The sequence below is a fragment of the Narcine bancroftii genome, chromosome 6, assembly GCF_036971445.1.
Source record: "Narcine bancroftii isolate sNarBan1 chromosome 6, sNarBan1.hap1, whole genome shotgun sequence".
In the NCBI taxonomy this organism is placed as follows: Eukaryota; Metazoa; Chordata; class Chondrichthyes; order Torpediniformes; family Narcinidae; genus Narcine; species Narcine bancroftii.
The window spans coordinates 80,827,147-80,847,885 of NC_091474.1; the positions used below are offsets into that span (position 1 = coordinate 80,827,147).

General features: G+C 42.3%; 1 protein-coding gene across 3 annotated transcripts in view; it reads right to left on the bottom strand.

Moving 5' to 3' along the window:
* csgalnact2 (chondroitin sulfate N-acetylgalactosaminyltransferase 2) overlaps positions 1–13,348 on the bottom strand; it is a 66,076-nt gene extending 52,728 nt beyond the window's left edge. The window contains exon 1 of one of the 3 annotated variants that reach the window (XM_069885498.1): positions 13,285–13,348. The gene's annotated coding sequence lies outside the window, so the exon portion shown is untranslated. Of the gene's footprint in view, positions 1–3,694; positions 3,717–13,272 lie in introns of those variants that run through there. The other 2 variants (XM_069885501.1, XM_069885502.1) reach the window with 2 other exon arrangements.
* Positions 13,349–20,739: the final 7,391 nt, after the last annotated feature.

Below are 20,739 nucleotides of genomic sequence, written 5' to 3' on the forward strand. Positions count from 1 at the left end.
AAAAAATGAGACAAGTAATTTCCAAAAGGAAAGAACACATTGCATGCGAGAAGATGAAACCCACAAGCATTTCCCTTGTGTTGTGGCCAAGGATGAATGATGAAAAGAAGCTTGTAAAACTTGGTCATTTCAGCTTTGAAAGGGAATCTTTATGAAGAGATATACAAAGTTAGTCCAGCTTCTGGCAAGTTGGACTCTGAAAGGAAAGCTACTGGTAAAATGGTTAACCCAGGACTAAAGTCAGATAGACACAGGTTAGTGCTGAGAATGGTCATCAATGGCCATTCCAGTAATATGATTGAGAGCTAATTTCGGTGAAGTTGATTGGTGGGGATGGAGTTCATTTGTGAATATGGCTCACTGTATATAACCACCCCCTCCATTCCATTGACTCCATCTACATTTCAGATTCCTTGTCAGAGTATATACATGACATCACATAATCCTGAGATTCTTTTTCCTGCAGATGAGACAAAATTACCACTTATTGGCAGTGCCAAAAAAAACTCGACTCCACAAACATATGTAAGCAAATAAAGGTAAACAAACTGATTGTGCAATACAGAGAGAGAAAAAAAAATCAAGAAAGTGCAAAAGTAAATGTAATTTACCTAATTGACCCTAATTGAGTTTGTTGTTGAGGAATCTGATGGTGGAGGGGGAGCAGTCACTCCTGTGGCGCCTATACCTCTTTCCTGATGGCAGCAGTGAGAATAGAGTGTGTGCTGAGTGGTGGGGATCCATCAGAGAGCAGCAGCAATCCCTGTAGTTATCTTGATGGTGGGAGGGTTTTACCTGTGATGTCCTGGGCTACACCCACTACCTTTTTGCAGGGCTTTACACTCACAGGTATTGGTGTCCCCAAACCAGACCATGATGCAGCCAGTCAGCACACTTTCCACCACTTTCAAAGTTCAGATTTATTGACAGAATACATGCACCCTTAAAATTCTTTTTCCTGTGGGCCAGACAGATTTTTATTCATATATTTCTCTATTTACTGCATTACTTATCTATTTCTACATTTACTGCTGCCTTGGAAAAGCAACCAGTAAATTAAAAACTCATTCTGCCCCAGCCACACTCTCTTCACCCTACCACCAGGCAGATGATTCACAAATGTGAGATCACCCACCACTAGATTCAAGGACAGACAGTAGATTCCTGCCATTATCAGACCCCTGACAGTCCACACCAAAAATTATATTGCCAATTCTCTGCAGCTCCTTTCTCTGTTTTAGTTGCTGCACCATGAATGGAATATCTTGCTTGACTGCGAGCAAAACAAACTTTATCACTGCATTTTAGTATATGTGACAGTAAATTTGAACTTGAAAAAACTCAGCAGGTCAAAAAGTGTACTTTATGTTTCCGCTCCGTAAATGGTTATATGTAGCAAAGATAAAAAAAAGTATGTATCCATCGTTTTAGGCTGGAACCCTTCATCAAGGTACTAGCCTTTTATTGAACTTGAATCTTTGACATCTAGAAACTTCTGGAGTAGAGCCCATGAAATCTAAATCACATTGAAGCAAGAAGCAAAGCAAACACAAACAACCCCAAAAACAAATCCTTACACTCTAACACGACTTTCAGCACCCAAGAGGGAGAGTGAAATCTTGGGTGAATAGTATAAAAACAACAATCTCTCACTCAATGTCACCAAAACCAAGAAACATATTGTGGACTTTAGGAAAGGAAAACTTGAGGTATACGATCCAGTAATCAGTGGGGGGAATCAGAGGTGAAGAAAGACAGCAACTTTAAATTCTTGGGTGTCACTATCTTGGAGGACCTGTCCTGGTGTTATCTAGAGGATTATCCAACATGCTGGATAAGAAACTGTTCAAAACAATGTCCATGTGCTTATTCCTGGAGAGTCATCTAACCAGCCTCACTGAGCCTGTAGGGACTTCCAAAATACCATCACTGCTTTGAATATATTTAGTATTAAATCCTCAAATATTTGAATTCCAAAGATTCACAATTCTTTGAGTGGAAACCCTTTTAGAAACTCGGTTCTTTCAAAAAGCTATGTTGGCGTATTAGACATACAAGTGGAGCTGGTGCTGTACAATTGCTCAGCAAAAGGAGCTGTAAGGCACTCCTTCCATCCAACAGTCAACAGGTCATCTTTGGGCAAGGTGTAGTACCTGTTTAGTCTCACAGTCAGGGTCATGTGAAGGCATGGATTGGTTTTACAAGCAGATTTTACAAATTGAAATTTATTGTTGTAAAACTAAAAATGCTAGGCAGATGAATCTGCTGATCAATGGCCAGGGTTATCCATCCAGAATGGACACTGCAACTACAGAAGGCAAAGGGAAACCACATCAGTATTTTTCGCTTGATCAATCACAAACTCAACATTGACTATGGTCTCAGGTCAAAGATGGAGTCTTCACTGAAGGAGGCAACAACTACAATTCGGAGGGTCAGAGATCATGATGGGACTCAGACATGATCACCCACGCTGAATGACAAGGCACCTAAATGAATGATACAAGACAGTATTTTAACCTTTAAAATTTCACCCCAAAACTAGGGGTCAATTTATAAGCCAAGTATAAAATCCAAACCTTAATATACTATGGTTTAGTGTGACGCCCATGGCGATGGAAATAGCATTAAACTCTTACACAATTCTTACTGTTAAATGAAACTTGCATTTGGGAAGCTGGATTAAGAGCAATGTTATATTAGAACCATAACAATGTATTATAAACCTGTCTAACATACCTCAAAATAACAACACAGCAAACAACGCTAACAGTTGCCATTTGCAACATCTGATTAACGGTAAGCAATCAGCCAATGTCCCAGGGAGCATTCTGTTTTCACTGCCTCAACAGGCCAGTCACAATAAACCTCACAGTGACCAATTACCAGTACTTTAAAACTTTTAAAGAGGGTTTCTTGGAAAGCCTCAAGTTTACACTAATGTGCAATGAAAGGAGGCACTGCACACTGGTCGATTCTAGAGAAGCAAAATGGATAGGTTGTATCAAGAACTAAAACTCATGTCTTTGCACTTAGGTGGGCTAAAGGCAACCAAGAGCACAACAAAAACTTCAAGGTCACTGCTTCATGATGTAGTTGTTTTATGGAAAGAAATTATTTAACACCTGAGGCAGAAAACTAAAATACCGCAGAAATTACCAGTAGGTCTTGATGTGAAAATTTCTCATTTCTATCACTACATAATTCAATAACCAAAGCACGATTACCTATTAAGCAACATCGGAAACATAGATCAAACATCTTTGACCTCGGTTGGTTAAGGGCTATTAGGGCAGTAAGCTCTCAGCAGAAAGTTACATACTTGGGGCAGTCTTATACAGCGAGAACAGCTCATTTTAAGTGGAAATTCTTGGGGTCGTCTTAAACACCCAGTCACCTAATATACCAACATACACTGTATGTTTAAATAGGGGCATTAACTATATGCGTGGCAGAGCCCTTTTTTCCCCTCCCAAGTGTAGTCAATATTGCCATGTTTGAAATAGCTCAAACTGGACAATTCCAAAGGTGCTGATGAGTTTGACACCTACTTCAGATGCACCAGTGTGGATACACTGATGCTTTTACAGTATGTATGTATTGATACGCACCCTGAAAAGAAATGCACAGCCTACTTCTGGAAATACAGGAAAAATGGGTGAATGATTCAAAAAATATTGAACAATTAACATACCTTGAAATCTTCAGTTAAACATGCTGAGATCATAAATTATGTGGCTTGTATGTTAATTAAAGTGTTCAAAACAAGAATGTGATAAGAAATTGACAAAAGGTCTGTCTGTACCTAGATGCAACATGAGCTTGGACAATGTTTCCAGAATTCTGTGTTCTTTTTTTCTTTGCTCATATTTGCTGATTCATGTTATTTTGCTATGTTAAATAAGATTTTTTTTCTGCAGGGATTGCAACATTTTAAGTGGAAGGTTTGTAAAAGTGTGATGTGGAAAGAGATTCCAAAAGTTCAGTGAGGTTACACATCTGGAGTTACTCCTCAAATGGCAAAAAACATGGTCAGGTTTGAAAAACATCAGTGCTGGGATCCAAACTAGAGCAAAAAAACAGAGGCCATTTAAATTTAGACATACGGCACGGTAAAAGGGCCTTTCGGCTCACAAGCCTGTGCTGCCCAATTACACCTAATTGACCTACAACCCTCCACACGTTTTGAATGGAGGGAGGAAATCAAAGCCCCTGGGGAAAACCCACACAAACTCGGGGAGAACATTCAAACTCTTTACAGACAATGCGGGATTCGAACCCTGAACCTGATCGCTGGGTTTGTAACAGCCTTGTGCCAACTGGTATATTAACTGTGCCGCCATGACTGAGAAATGTTCTCTGTTCTATTTCACTTTGTAAATAACATGCGTAGTCAGAGCTCTGAAATCTGTGGTGGAGAAAACCAACTTTTCAACTGGTGAGATGTTATTCCACAGAATACAACTTTTAGTTCACAGCTGGAGAGCTAACCTACCAACCATTTTCCATTAAGACACAAATGGCATTTTAAACTAAAGACAAACAATGAAGCAGAACTGTGTGCAAACCTGCTTCATATACTGCAGTAACTCAGGTTTTCAAGATGAGGGCAAATCTATTGCTGAAGGATGCTGCAAGGTAAATGTTGCAAATTACATCTTGGCCATCAGACACTAATTGTACACACTATTAGTTTCTGCAATGATGAAAACATTTTTCCTTGGGGAATATTTCAGAAATAAGGACAAAAGATTCATTGAAGCATGGTAAAATTTCACTGAGGGCCCCTACTTCACTGAAAGCCATTGTATTCCCAATCAAAACCATTAAGGAAGTTCACTCAGTGGTCAGTGGCCCAAGGCCAAAGACCAAGTTCACCAAAGAAGCCAAGTCCTTCCCTCCACAGAGAGACCACAACAATACGGCAGAATCCTGTGACACCTCATCTCATTTTCATGCATTCCAGCCTCTCCAACCCATAGTTTAATAGCATTCTGCCAAAAGGCTCAATAAACGCCCTTTCTTTTGACATAATTCACCATAGCAAAGCTATGCCACACAATAATAGTTCAATACACAAAAGTGCTGGGGGAAACTCAGCAGGTTATGCAGCATTTATCAGAAGCAAAGATATACAAGCAAGGTATCGGGCCTGAGCCCTTTGTCAAGGTATGAGCAAAAAGCAAGCAGGCAATGTTTCTTATTTATCTCTATACAATTAGAGGATCTTTTTGAGAGAAGGGATGAAATGTTCACAAAAAATGTTTGGCATAATGGAATAGAACATTTAAATCATCCATTTTGAGTTGCAGCATTCAAAATAAGCCAAGAAATTCTATTAATGTCTTGCGAATTAAAGAGGGATATATGCGTAAATCAATATGGTTGCTGAGCAAAGAAACAGGCTCTCCAATTTACCTATAATCCCCGTATGTTTTGAAAGGTGGGAGGAAACCAGAGCACCCAGGGGAAAACCCATGCAGGCAGACACAGGAAGAGCGTATAAATTCTTTATAGACACCACCAGATTTAAACCCCGGTCACTGGCACTGTGACAGTGTTGCGCTGACCGCTACGCTAACCGTGCCAGAAGGTGCAGTAACAGGCCATTCAGCCCTTCGAGCCTGCACCAACATTCAATTCGATCATTCCTGAATATATCACTATTCCTGCTTTCTCTCAATAGCCTTTGATCTCTTTGCCCAGAAGGGCCACGTGTGCAAATACCTTATGAATATATCTACCAGATTGGATTTAACTATTTAACAACAATTCTCTGAGGGAAGAAGAATCCCCTCATCTCAGTCCTAAATGACTATCACTTAATCCTGAGACAGTGACCCAACATCAGGAACATTCTTCCTGAATATAATGTGACTAGTCCAGTCAGAATTTTATACTTCTCAATGAGATCCCCTCTCAGTTTTCTAAATTCCAATGAGTATAACCTGGCTCTATGCAGTCTTTCTTCATACTCCAGCCCTGCCATGCCAGCAATCCTGGATATCACTACAAGGAAAGCTGTGCGTCGAGGGAGATAATTTTGTAAATTATCCAAACCACTGGCTAAGGTGAAGCACAGAACATGGAACATTACAGTACAGATTCAAGATTCAATTTATTGTCATAAAGACAGTGCAAAAGACAGTAAAGGATAAAGCGGAATGGTTGGCGTAGCGGTTAGTGCAACGCTTTTACAGCGCCAGCCATCGGGACCAGACTAGGGTTCAATTCACGTGCTGTCTATAAGGAGTTTCTATGTTCTCCCCGTGATTGCACAGATTTTCTCCGGGGGCTCTGGTTTCCTCCTATCCTTCAAAACGTACTGGGGATGTAAGTAAATTGGGCGCACGGACTCATGGACCAAAATGGCGTTACCACGCTGTATATTGAAATATAAATGTTTTTTAAATAAAAAAAATATATAATATATATTTTACACAAAATTTGTTTTCATCTGCCATAAGCAGACAGATTCACCATCAACAGAAATTGCCTGAAGTGCCTCTTATAGTCAGAGAAAGAGAAGCAAGAGAGTTCCCTCAAGGTCCCCGAAAGTCGTGAATTCACCTCCAGCATTCCTGCCCTGCATAAAGGCCCTTTAAAGTTGCCCAACATGATTGTATCATTGTGCACATTACTATCACTTAACACATCAGGAGTACAAGGCAAACATTTTAATATAACTTTAACTTGATAATACTGGAGCTGGTTAAAATTGATATCAGTTTAGCTGGGCCTGGAGGCAGCACACTCCAACATGTCTCATGATACTTCAAGTATTATGTCAAGTACTGGCTGTGAGACAAAACTTTCTAGCTTGGCACAATGATGGATACTAACACTCGAAAGGGCCAGAAAAATCTGGAGAAACTTGGCATTCTCACCCAAAATAGGTGAGAAAAGGAAACATCAAACCAGCAAAACAGCTGAGCTGAGATTCTTCAGGAAGTAAAAGCACGATGTTGGAGAAACTCAGCAGGTCACACAACGTACTTTACACAGCAAAGAAAGAAACATTACCAATATAATCAAGCTATCTCGATGAAGGGCTCATGCCCAAAATGTTGGTTACTAGTAGGGCCGAACTGGCCTGTTCTATGCTGTAAGTGGTTATATGGTTATCTTTGCGATATAGAATACGCTGTTTGACCTGCTGAGTTTCTCCAGCATCATGTTTTTACTTCATTCACTACATGTGAAGACTTTCATGCTTTACTGCACTCCACTTTTCCAGGAATTATTGAGAGAGTACATGGTTTATAAATTTGAATGGTACAATTGAAAACTTGCTGTGCTCTTGTTGGGTGATAACTTGCTCATTTTGCAGTGGAGTCAGCTCTGCAAAATCTGCTAGTCACTTCAGAGCAAAACCTACATCAAACCGTCAGTTCTTATTTCCTTGCCTGAAAATGGCAAACAGAATCCATCAGCGTGACAAATTATTTCCTGGCATGTTTGTTTTCACTTTAATCAGCTTTTACCTTTGCAATGGTAAGATGAGATTGTTTGCACGACCAGCCTGTTTCAGCCCATTCCAGGTGATGAGCCACCTTTTTGCTCAGTGCAATTATTCTTCATTGAGCACCTTCACTCTGTCTGGTGAGGTGACAAGGATTTCCCAGTGACCAACCATGTCAATTCTACGCAGCACTCCCATACTCACACATCTGTCCGTGGTCTCATATACTATCCAACCAAGGCTACAGGCAAATTGGATGAACATTTGATTTTCCACCTAGGTATTCTTCAACCAGATGACATTAACATCGACCAACTTACTCTCCATTCTCCCTCCCCCTTGTCTTCTTTCCCTGAGCTCTCCACCCCTTTCCTCTCTATTCACAGAACCATCCCTCCTCCCCCTGCTTGCTGCTATTCCCTCCCTCCCTTATCCACTTGTTATCTCCTGCCTTTGGAACTATGCTTCTCTCCCCACCCCTCCCTGCTACCATTTTGTTTGGTCACCTGCCACTATTTTTCCATATCTTGTTGAAGGGCTCAAGGTTAAATTTGCTTCGACGACCAAAGTGTCACCGAGAGTCAATTAAAGCCCATTCACAATTGCTCCTTGATACAGTGAAGGTGAGCTGTCACTTAAAACAACAACGAGGTCAGCGGTGAAGGTACTTCAACAATCATGTGATTTGCTGCTCTATTTAAAATTCAACTACATTGATGTTGGTCTTAAAATCACAATGTATGAGAAACTCAGCAGATTTATATAAGCAAAGATACATATCAAACGTTTCAGGCCTGAGCCTTCATCAATTTTCATCAAGGACTGAGACTGCCAGCCTCCCTCCCTACATTTTGCTCATGCCTTGATGAAGGGCCCAAGCCTGAAATGTTGGTTATGTATCTTATCTTTGCTATATATACTGTTTGACCTACTGAGTTTCTCTAGCATTGTGTTTTTACCAATGCAATTGTTCTGCTTATAGAATACTATATGAATAAAGTTGTGTTTGAATAAAATGGCGGCACCCAGGATGAAGAATGGCCAATGTCCACTTGGTGCTGGGGTGACTCTCACAAAGCGTCTTCCTATCCTTGCCTAGTAAGAGTCCTTAACTTTATTAGAATATTATTAAGTATATTAGTAAGGCTTTATTTATAAATTTAAGGGAGGGCATTCTAATTATGACAGTGGAACAGACTTTTTTTTTCAAATTACTTTACTGTCTTTTAAACTGTGTATTCTTAATGCAAGTGTATGAGTTAGGCATTGTAAAAGTGTGCCTCAGTCAACCACAAAATTCACATATACAACATCCACAATCCACATAGTGCCAGATAATGAGGATTCTACTGTATCTGCATCAGATCTCTACTGTCCTTTTCCTTTCCAAGGGGAAACAATTGCAGGAGATATGTTCCCACAACTCCTGCCTTCCTACTATCCAGAGACCTGAACAGCCCATCCAGGGGAGGCAAGCATTCACCTCTTCCAACCTTGTCGATTGCATTCAGGGCAAACAACAGGACCTCTCCCACATCCAAGAGATCAAGCAATCCTTGCTTGCTTTCACCGATCACCTATCCACATCTGTTGCCAAAGTCCAACACTCACTCCTCTTATCACTGACTTCTGTTTCATCTCTTCCCTTCTCCACATTGACTATTGTACTGTAAAACCCCTGGTATCTGGAATTCAAGCAACCAACAGCCTCTAGCAACTAGGAAAAAAATAGAGGAAAATAAATTTCAAAAATATGTAAGATTAAAATAATAGGTAAACAATATGCAAACTTGAAATTGTAAAAGTTCTCTAAGTAACACGTACTTTGGTAAAAAAGGGAGCTAATATTCAGCCAGTGGAGTGCCTTGGTCATGCTTTGCTCATAACAACTGTTTGAATAAAGTTGTGTGAAGCAGCAATGGTGTCGCCCAGGATGAAGAGCTTAAAGTGTCTCCTTATCTCTGCTTAGTAACAGTTATCCCAGTCAGAGATTTTATCTGTAAATTTGGGGAACGGGGGGTTAAAGGCTCCATGATCTGGTGGAACCTGCAGATGCAGTGACGGTTCAATGTTTTCAAAGAATGTGACTGAAAATAAAGTAAAATTGTTTATGGTTCAGATCTTCATGCAAGTGAAGTTTGTTCAGTGAATCCAGGTTTATTAGTTAAGCATATATAGGAGTAAGTCTCAAACAACTGGAAAATACACTTATCAGGCATTTGAAAATCCCCATAGTGCTGGATACTGGGGTTTTATGGTACATCAATGTTACAAAATTAGGGGAAGGAAGGAGAATGTAAAGAATTCTCAAGATGACAAGCTGAGTAAGTGGGCAAGAACATGACACATATATAACGTGAAGGAAGTACTACTTTAATGCACAAAAACTGAGGCTTTTTTATGTTTATGTTCAAAGAAACAGAGGTATCCTTATACAGAAGTTAATGGCAGCCTAAATGCAGTTGTAGCGAGTAATTATATTTTTGGCCTTTATTATGAGATCTTGAGTACTGGAGCAAAGATGCCTGAAATTATACAAAGACAGCATCTGAAATACCTTTTTGGTGTTCCCATCTAAAACTCAGCAGAGAGGGAATATTATGCATGTAACATATTTACTAGACTGATTCCAGGTATGTTTTGGCTATTACATCAGGAGCAATTAAGTAGACTGGCTAAAAATTGTCCAGAATTCTGAAGAACAAGAGATCTCAAATATCTTAAAGGGCTTAACAGGTTACATTCAGAGAGGATAGAACCCCAGCTGTGGAGTCTATAACCAAAGGTCACAGTTTTAGTATAAAGGGTAGAACACCTCGACTTCCTCGGAAGTTTGCCGTGGTTCAGTATGACATCGAAAACTTGGGAAAACTTCTACAGATGTGTGGTGGAAAGTGTGCTGACCCACACCTCTGAGTGTGAAGCCCTGCAAAAGGTAGTAGACATAGCCAAGTACATCACAGATAAAACCCTCCCCACCATTAACAACATCTGCTGCTGTTGGGAGAGCAGAAGCAAGCATCAATGATCCACACCATCCAGGTCACGCTCTGTTCTCGTTGCTACAATCGGGATAGAGGTGTAGGTGCCACAAAACGTATACTGCCAAGTTCAGAAAGAGTTGCCACCCCTCCATCATCAGACTCCTAAACAACACTCAATCAAAAACTCATTTAGGGCTCTTTTCACGTTATTTATTATTGAATATTTATTTTCTCTTCAGCAGTTTGTTTCCACTTACTTTTTGTTTACATTTCTCTCTTTGTAGAAGTATCTTTTATGAGTACAGTTTTTTATTTCCACTACTGAGAAGTATAAATTCTGCCTGGTCCGCAGGAAAAGGGAATCTCAGAGTTGTTTGTGATATCATGTATGTACTCTGACAATAAATCTGAACTTTTAATTTTAATCTCTCAAATTCTCTAACCTGGAGGAATACAGAGGCTCAAATATTGAGTTAATTCACCACAGAGGTTAATAGCTTTCGTAAGATATGGGAATATTGCAAGAAAATGGCTTTGAGCTGGATGATCAACCCATTTTAATTTTTTTTAAAATTTAGACATATTGCACCTCCAGCCCACAAGCCTCTGCTGTTCACATACCCCAATACGTTTTTGAAAGGGGGGGGCGAAACGGGAGTAGTGTACTTTTCTGTTATCATTCTGAGGATCTGTTCTGGAGTCTCCATGTTGATACAATCACGAAGAAGGCTCGCCAGCGGCTATACTTTGTGAGAAGTTTAAAGAGATTCAGTACATCATCAAAGACTCTCAAAAACTTCTACAGGTGTACCAATGAGAGCAGTGTTACTGGTTGCATCACTGCCCGGTAAGGAAGTGCCAATGCTCAGGAAAACAAAAAACTCCCGAGGGTTATTAACTCAGCCTGCAATACCTCAGACACGATTCTTCACTTCATCAAGGGGATCCACTAGAGGCGGTGTCTTAAGAAAGCAGCCTCTATCCCCAAGGACCCCCAGAACCATGCTCTCATCACTCGGCTACCATCAGGAAAAAGGTACAGGAACATGAAGACGAGCACTCAGCGGCAAATAGACAGCTTCTTCCCTTCTGCCACCAGATTCCTGAATGAAAAATGAACCACGGACACTGCCTCGCTTTGGTCTTTTTATCGTACACTATTTCTATATATTTTGTAATGCAGTTCAAATCAATGTTTGCACTCTGATGCTACCACAAAAAAATGACATGTTAATGACAATAAATTCTCATTCTATAATTCAATGCTCTGTGACGTGTTCAGGTCATTCCGAATCTGATAAAACATGTTTAGAAACCATGATTGAATTAGCAAACTGACAGGATGTCACAGAGGCACAAAACAAGAATGTCGTATCAAGAGATTTGTGTTCTGTACTTTTTAGGACATTTTTATTTTTACTGAGCAAAATGCAATTTAAAGTTGGTAAAGAGAGCAAAGCTGTTGTTGGTCGAAGAGAGAATTTACATTTTAATTTCAGAGAGTGGTGCAGATGAATAACAGGGAAGAGGAAAACACATGTGAGACATGAATTGAACATATTGAAGTAACAATGAAGAAAAATTACTAATAGGAGAGGGGAGAAGAGAGTATGACAGGCATGGAACAGCTTGTTTAATATGTTGGCTGCTTCCTCAAGGCGGTGTCTCAAAAAAGCAGCCTCTATCATCAAGGCTCAAAGCCGCTACCTTCCTACATTTTGCTCATACCTCGATTAAGACTCAAGACTGGCTGAAGGGGTACCAGGTAGTGGAACCGGGATGCGAGACGGTGGCAACGGTGCTGAAGATTTCCTGATTCTGTCGAAGATTCGGATCTGGAGCTCAGGCGGCTGATGGTTTGGACTGGACTCTGTGGCTTCAGAGGCAAAAGCACTGGAGGCAAATCCACGGACGTCTGATATCTATTTTTGTGATACTGCACTGTTTTTATTACATGACAATAAATTGGATTTTGACTGTGAATTAGGATCAATGTTCAGATTTATTGTCAGAGTACATACATGACATCACATACAACTCTGAGATTCTTTTTTCTGTGGGCGAGGCAGAATGACCACTTATTGGTAGTGTAAAAAAAACTGTAAACAGCATACACATGTAAACAAATAAAGAACTGTAAACAAATAATGAATGCAAACACACTGTGCAATACAGAGATTTTTTTTAAATCAATTGAGTACACAAGTAAGTCATTCAATGAGTCTCTGATCAAGTTTGTCAATGAGGAGTCTGATGGTGGAGGGGTAGGAGGTGCGGGTCTTGTGGCCCCTAGACCTCTTTCCTGATGGCACCAGCGAAAACAGAGCGTGAGCTGGGTGGTGTGGGTCCTTGATGGTTGCTGCTGCTCTCCAACGGCAGCGCTCCCCGCAGATGCTCTCGAGGGTGGGGAGGGCTCATCCTGCAATGACCTGGGCTGCATCCACTACCTCTTCCAGCTCAGGGGTACTGGTGTTCCTGTACCAGACCGTGATGCAGCCGATCATTTGCCATTAGTGTGTTGGGTGCAGGAAAGATCCTCTGTGACATTTCCACACCCTCTCCACCTCTTGATTTCTCCCAATTGTCACTGGATCGTAACCATGTTGTGAAGCAAGTAATTACTTCAATAACGTTGCCTGCAGACTTTGGTGCTTTATTCCATTGGACGCTTTGAGCAGTTAACATGAGAGGGGCGGGGAATGCACACATTGACTGAAGTGGGAGATGAGGGAGCGGACCAGCTGGTGGAGGGGCCGGCGCAGAGGGAAGGGGTGGGTTGCAAAGTGGAGCAGCACGCCCGTCCCTCCCCAGAGCGCGGACACTCGCCTCCTGACTCACCCGAGCGACCGCCAAGTCCCCACGGCAGTTCCTCCTGGGCGCTGAGAGCGAACGGAAGTTCTCCTCCAGCAGACCGGAAGTCGACGCGGGCGGGGAAAGAGGGTGCGCATGCCGTCGCGTAGCAACCGGAGGAGAGGCCGAGGCTGGGGCTTCCGGAGGCCAGCATCTGGTCCTCAGGCCGAACCCTGGTCTAACCCCCCCCCCTCCAGAGCAGCCTCCCTCCCAAAGGTGCTGGCACTCAGCCGAGGTCCTCCAGTGCAATGCCCAGCATCCAGTCCTGGGCTATATATTGACACAGACACCATGATTGAGGCAAAAAGCACAATGCAGGAGAAACTCAGCAGGGCAAACCGTGTCCTTTATATAGCCAAGGGTTATAACCAGCATTTCATCAAGGTAGGTTCATTGCTCAGGGATCATTGGAAAGATGCAGGGCAAGTGAGGTATTGTGGATGTAGGGAGGGATGGGATCAAGGGACAAAAAAAAATGACCTACATTTTGCTCATCCCTTGATGAAGACCAAAACTTTGGTTTTGCTCCCCTATCCTTGCTGTATCACGTCCACTTTTACTGACTGAATTTCTCCAGTGTTGTGTCCCCCCCACGCCCCCATCGTGTTTTACTCCAGATTAATTATCCACCTGTATTTTTTTTGCCGGCTGCTTGCCTGCTGGATAACGGGTTTTCCCTGTGGTTAAGCCCCAGCATAATCGGAAATATTTCATAATGACAAGATCGATGCTCTTGATCTGGTGCCAGGAAAGGCACTGAGAATCATATTCCCTGATGAAGAAACTGACAAGATTGAATAGTTTGGACTATTCGTGGACTGAGCATTCAACTGATTAATGTGCAGAGAACGTAGGCTAGACTCCTCAGCACTGAAGACCTTATTTACAAGAACACTGAACTGCCACTTTAATGGAAATGGCACTAAGACTCCTTAAATGCCATCTCAAAGTACAATTTGTGACTTTATTGGCAAAACAATAAGACAGTAATGGATGGCACTGTCAACCTTATCTACTCCAAAGGAGCCTGATCACATGAAGTAAAACACAAACGTCTGCAGACACCATGGTTGAAGTAAAAACAATACTGGAGAAACTCAGCGGGTCACACTGTGTACTTTATGCAGCAAATATAAATGTCCAATGTTTTGGGCGCGAGCTCTTAAGATATGAGCAAAATGTAGGCACATGGCTGCTTTGGGCCTTGAGGATAGATACTGCTGACTTGAGACACCACCTCAAGGAAGCAGTCAACATATTAAACATCCATTCCATGTCAGTCACACTCTCTTTTTCCCTCTCCTATCAAGCATAGATACACTGGCAAATTTCTACAGATGTGTGGTGGAAAATGTCCTGACCGGCTGCATCATGGTCTGATATCTGGACACTAATACCCATGAGTGGAAACCCCTGCAAAAGATAGTGGGCACTGCTCAAGACTTTCACAGGCAAAAACCTCCCCTCTGTCGGGAACATCTGCAGGAAACGCAACCATCATCAAGGATCCAGACAACCCAGCACACACACTGTTCTTGCTACTACCATCAGGAAAGATGTATAAGTGCCACAAGACTTGCACCACCAGGTTCAGGAACAGCTGTTACCCCTCCACCATCAGACTCTACTACAAGCTCAATCAGGGTCTTATTTAAGGTCTCTTACTTTTGCACTTTGTTGATTTTTTTTCCCTCTCTGTTTTGCATAGTCAGTTTGTTTATGTTTCTTTATTAATTTACATGTGTACATGGTGTACAGTTTTTTTTTGCACTATCAATAAATGGTAATTCTGTTTCACTGACAAGAAAAATAATCTCAGGGTTGTTATAATTTTTAATTTAGACATACAGCAGGGTAACGGGCCATTTCGGCCCACACATACGTACCGGTGGGGGTGGCGGGGGAGGGGGGTCAGGTTAATTAGGTGGCATGGACTCGTGGGCCGAAATGGCCGAAACTGACTATGCAAAACAGAGAGGGAAAAAAATCAACAAAGTGCAAAAGTAAGAGACCTTAAATAAGACCCTGATTGAGCTTGTAGTAGAGTCTGATGGTGGAGGGGTAACAGCTGTTCCTGAACCTGGTGGTGCAAGTCTTGTGGCACTTATACATCTTTCCTGATGGTAGTAGCAAGAACAGTGTGTGTGCTGGGTTGTCTGGATCCTTGATGATGGTTGCGTTTCCTGCAGATGTTGTATGTCTAAATTAAAAATATGAAGATTGGCCACCCCTGTCCTAATCCCTTTTGCGTGAAATATAAATAAACTCTGAAATAAGTAGGAGCCCTCAGAGGAATCAGAAAAATAGAACCATAAATTGGATTATGCATGAGAAAATATTTGCTGTTCTTGTTCTGCTGCTTTCATAGATCGTCCATGTGAAATCGATTCCTCTGAGAGGAGTTATACCCATTGCCAATTCTAAAAGCGAACAGAGGGCAGGAGGTGATATGAGGGAAAAGGGTTGGAACAGCTGAAGGAATGAACAAAATATTTTTTAAATCTTTTTAAAAATTGAAGTAAACATCATCGAATTTCTATGTTCATTTGTGTAATAGGATCTGTTCTCTTTGTTGCAGTTTTTGTTGTTGCTACCTACTTCAGAACCCATAGATTCAATCTATTTGTCTCAGTGATCCAATTTGTCAGGAATGCTTCAAACCAATTCAACTTTGCTTCGGTTTATTCTGTCACCCAGACACACAATCTACCAAGATCAATTCCAGGGCTCTTGGAGATTTGATTAGATTCATCAACAGAGCAGGGAAAAAAATGGCAGCACTGGTGCAGACCCAGGAGAGAGGAGCGGAGACACAGCACTTCTCAACAGAGACCAAATGTCCAGCTCTAATGCTGACAGCACTTGATAGGCTTTAAATGGCCTGTTAGAGGAGACGACAATGTTTTTTTTAAATTCCCACATCTACAAGGTGTGTCCAAGATAGCGGCACCTGTGCTGGCCAGCATGCTCTGGGGGAGGAGAAGGTGTAGGGCACTGGAAATGGGGGGAGAATACCCCCACCACCACCCTCCTCTTTCCTCCCCCCACCCCATTGAAAAGAAGCTTAGGAAGTGACCCTACAAGACAGCGACCATGGTAGCAACCCAGTGAGGAGCTCTGTGGCTGAAGGACTCACACAGGTTATTGACTGTTGGTAAAAGGACTCAAGGAGGCTGCGTGCTGCTGGAGACTTGTCTCATGGGAACCAGGAATTGGTACCGGGTTTCTAGAAGGTTCTGAGGGCAAGAAGGGCTCCAAAACGGCTTTGGGTGCTGAACGTTTCCTGATAGTGTCGGAGGTTGGGATCTGGAGCTCGGGTGGCCGATGAATAGATTCTCTCTTGCTTCTCTTTCTGTAAGATGCACTGGGTAATGATGATGGTACAGCAGGTATAAGTAAATTTTGTGTAATATTACATTTTACGCATTTATTACATGAATCTTGAATCTTAATTTCAAACTTGGAGCCCAATTTGGATTCTTATTGTCAGATATGGCTAACAGGCTGAGTTTTCAGATGTTCCTGCCTAAATTTGTTTTTTTTTAAACTTTAAATTCATACATTTATTTGATCTGCAGATCAACCTCAAAAATTACCTGTCTTTAACTCTTTCTCGCTTCCATGGCTCTATCACTCCTTTTCACACGACACATAGAACAATTCTGCATAGTACAGGCCATTTCGTCCACAATGTTGTTGTACTGACAATAACCACACCAACAGTGCGAGTTTAAGACAGCTTAAATAAACTAATATGTACACTAAGAGATCTTGTCTCTCTGCAAGACGAACCTGGAAGGCTAGATTGTAGCTCTTGACTGCTTTATATACAAGGTCACCGGGTTGACCCTTGGTGACAAAGCTCTGCATACCAAACTGCATGAGTTTTTCATGCTCTGCTGGGACCAAGGAAAGCTGCCTCAGGACCTTCGTGATGCCATCATCATCACCCTGTACAAAAACAAAGGCGAGAAATCAGACTGCTCAAACTACAGGAGAATCACGCTGCTCTCCATTGCAGGCAAAATCTTTGCTAGGATTCTCCTTAATAGACTACTACCTAGTGTCGCCGAAAATGACCTCCCAGAATCACAGTGTGGCTTTTGTGCAAACAGAGGAACTACTGACATGGTCTTTGCCCTCAGACAGCTCCAAGAAAAGTGCAGAGAACAAAACAAAGGACTCTACATCACCTTTGTTGATCTCACCAAAGCCTTCGACACCGTGAGCAGGAAAGGGCTTTGGCAAATACTAGAGCGCCTCGGATGCCCCCCCAAGTCCCTCAACATGGTTATCCAACTGCACGAAAACCAACAAGGTTGGGTCAGATACAGCAATGAGCTCTCCAAACCTTTCTCCATTGACAACGGCCTGAAGCAAGGCTGCGTCCTCGCACCAACCCTCTTTACTATCTTCTTCAGCATGATGCTGAAACAAGCCATGAAAGACCTCAACAATGAAGACGCTGTTTACATCCGGTACCACACGGATGGCAGTCTCTTCAATCTGAGGCGCCTGCAAGCTCACACCAAGACACAAGAGAAACCTATCCGTGAACTACTCTTCGCAGACGATGCCGCTTTAGTTGCCCATTCAGAGCCAGCTCTTCAGCGCTTGACGTCCTGTTTTGCGGAAACTGCCAAAATGTTTGACCTGGAAGTCAGCCTGAAGAAAACTGAGGTCCTTCATCAACCAGCTCCCCACCATGACTACCATCCCCCCCACATCTCCATCGGGCACACAGAACTCAAAACGGTCAACCAGTTTACCTACCTCGGCTGCACCATTTCATCTGATGCAAGGATCGACAAAGAGATAGACAACAGACTCGCCAAGGCAAATAGCGCCTTTGGAAGACTACACAAAAGAGTCTGGAAAAACAACCACCTGAAGAAACACTCAAAGATCAGCGTGTACAGAGCCATTGTCATACCCACGCTCCTGTTCGGCTCCGAATCATGGGTCCTCTACCAGCATCACCTACGACTCCTAGAACGCTTCCATCAGTGCTGTCTCCGCTCCATCCTCAACATTCATTGGAGTGACTTCATCACCAACATCAAAGTACTCGAGCTGGCAGAGTCCGCAAGCATCGAATCCACGCTGCTGAAGATCCAACTGCGCTGGGTAGGTCACGTCTCCAGAATGGAGGACCATCACCTTCCCAAGATCGTGTTATATGGCGAGCTCTCCACTGGCCACCGTGACAGAGGTGCACCAAAGAAGAGGTACAAGGACTGCCTAAAGAAATCTCTTGGTGCCTGCCACATTGACCACCGCCAGTGGGCTGATATCGCCTCAAACCGTGCATCTTGGCGCCTCACAGTTCGGCGGGCAGCAACCTCCTTTGAAGAAGACCGCAGAGCCCACCTCACTGACAAAAGACAAAGGAGAAAAAACCCAACACCCAACCCCAACCCACCAATTTTCCCTTGCAACCGCTGCAACGGTGTCTGCCTGTCCCGCATCGGACCTGTCAGCCACAAACGAGCCTGCAGCTGATGCAGGCTCCATAAATCTTCGTCTGTGAAGCCAAGCCAAAGAAGAATACACACACATATATATATATATATATATGAAATATATATATTCCTATAGAATTAGTTAGTCATTATATATATTACATACTTAATTATATGTAATTAGAATTACTGGATATATATACTATAAGTTTTAATTTTAAACTGCAGCAAGTGTCTTCTCTATTCATTGTTTTGTTTTGTTTTCTCTTTTTTCTTTTTCTTTTCATGTCTTATCTATGGAGATTTTGGAGCTGGAGGGAAGGAGAGAAAATTGTTGGAAAAAGCATGTATTAATTTTGGTATATTATCTATCTATTGTATTTGTATATGAACTTTAATACATGTTGCAATTAAATAAAATTTTAAAGCATTCCTTTGTCTGCATTTTTAAAAATTTCTCTGAAATTATCTTGCCTGCATTTTGTCTGTCTTTGAGTTCACCCTTCTTGAGATGGTCCAACACAAACATTATAGTTTTAAGATATATGTTGCATTCTACCTGAATTTTTAAAAAACTTTTTTTTATTTTTCGCACTATGAACCATATTAACCAAAATACACACAAACATTTCCCTCTTGAATATACACAGAGTCATTTTCTCCCCTTTTTCCCCCTCCCTTCCCTCCCTCCTTGCCCACCCTTTCTCAAAGTTATTTATTGTCAGAATACATACATGACATTACATACAAGCCTGAGATTCACTTTCCTGTGGAACAGTCAGAATTTCTACTTATTGGTAGTGTAAAAATCCGTACTCAAGAAAATATACAAAAGAAAGAATGTAAACAAAGGAAGAAGTGCAAACTAACTGAATGTGCAATATGGAAAATATTCAATAATAGATAATGTGTTTGTTATTGAGGAGCCTGGTGGTAGAGGGGTATCAGCTGTTCCTGTCATTTGGCATCTATGTCTGCTTCCTAATACTTGTTTTCCCCACCTTGGCCAAGTTACTTGTTCTTCTCTTCACAAGTGCTTCTTGGTCTGGTGGGTGTTTCCAACATTTTGTGTTTCAGTTCAGCAGAATTTGTTGGATTGTGGAGGAGCACAGCAACACAAAATGATTCCAAGGTTTGCTGGAAGGGGGATGGGGGTGGGGGAGAGGTAATGTGATGCTGATTGGCTGAAAAGATGTGCCAAGAGCACCCAATTTTTTTTTAAACACTAAAACGGGAAAAATACTATTAACAACCAATTTAAACTCACCTTCACGAAGAAGAATGGACAGGAAGAGCAGGAAGCAGGCTGCGGAAGACCGGGACCCGTTGGAGGCAGATGAAGCATTGAGTGAAAACTCACTTGATGCTAGCGACCTGCAGGCTCCCACGCTGTTAGCAGGGCCTAGTGCTGAAGGCATGGGGACGAAGCCTGTGATGTCAAGCTCGACTGAGCAGGCTGTCCTGGCAGTGGTACGGTTGCTGGCGGTCCAGATCAGAGGAATAGAGCAGCGACTGGACGCCAGGCTGAAAGATGCCTCCGAGGGTCTTCTCAGCCTGCGGACTGACGAATTGGGTTGAGGCCCTGTAAAGCAAGATGGAGGATGTCCAGGACAGACGAGTGGGTCATCAAGAAGAAGAACTAATGGATACATTGGAATATTTAGAAAACAACAACCGGTGTAATACTGGGTCCGAAAGACGGGGAGGAGGGGAAAGACTCCATGGGTTCTTTGAGCACTGAATCCCTGAAATGTTGGGAGGGAATTGATTTAGGGCTCTCCCAGTCAAAGAAAGGACCGATTGGACATTCAAACCACACCCAAGGCCAGTTCTGATTTGATTTGTCAACAGCCGGGACCGAATGACATTGTTGAGGGCAGCAACCAGCACTGCCAAGGGAGACGGGGGAACTGGTGGAATTTCGGGGGAACTGACTGAAGTTTTTTCCCCAATCTGAGCCCAGTGCTGCTCAAACAGCAAA